Source organism: Eimeria mitis, genomic scaffold, assembly GCF_000499745.2.
Source record: "Eimeria mitis Houghton genomic scaffold, Emh_scaff1998, whole genome shotgun sequence".
NCBI lineage: Eukaryota > Apicomplexa > Conoidasida > Eucoccidiorida > Eimeriidae > Eimeria > Eimeria mitis.
The window spans coordinates 289-1,144 of NW_013570321.1; positions in this window are offsets into that span (position 1 = coordinate 289).

Sequence of the window (856 nt, forward strand, 5' to 3'; positions counted from 1 at the left end):
CTAGACCCTAAAATATGTATAAACCCAATCCCGGATGTTTAAAAGCAACGACCTCAACCCTCCCTACTATTCCCTATCTAGTGTTTACTATCTAGGGTTTAGGGTTTAGGGTTTAGGGTTTAGGGTTTAGGGTTTGTGTATAGAAAGAGAACAAATGCAATATTTTTTGATAATAGTATTGAGTTTGAGTTGAGGGGGGGACAGCGACATTTCTTTACGAGTTTTATCGGCAGAGACAAAGTAAAATAATACATTTCTGTCTCCTTTTTGTCTCCTTTTTTGTCTCCTTTTTGTCTCCTTTTTGTCTCCTTTCTGTCTCCTTTTGTTTTTGTTTTGTTTTAGTTTGTTTTGTTTTTGTTTTAGTTTTTTGTTTTGCTTTGGTTTGATTTGTTTTGGTTTTTTTTTTGTTTTTTTTTTGTTTGTTATTTCTGTCTCCTTTTTTGTCTCCTTTTTGTCTCCTTTTTGTCTCCTTCTTGTCTCCTTTTGTTTTGCTTTAGTTTGCTTTGTTTTGTTTTTTTTTGTTTTGTTTTGGTTTGGTTTTTTTTTGTTTTTTTTTGTTTTTTTGTTGTTTATTTCAGTCTCCTTTTGCCTCCTTCTGTCTCCTTTCTGTCTCCTTTTGTTTCTCTTTTTTCCTTTTATTTTATTTTATTTTATTTCGTTTTGTTTTAGTGTATTTTATTTTGCTTTGTTTTGTTTTATTTTATTTTATGTTTTTTATTTTATTTTATTTTGTTTTGTTGTTTTTTATTTCTGTTTCCTTTTGTCTCCTCTTGTCTCCTTTAATCTCCCTTATATATATATATATATATATATATATATATATATATATATATATATATATATATATATATATATA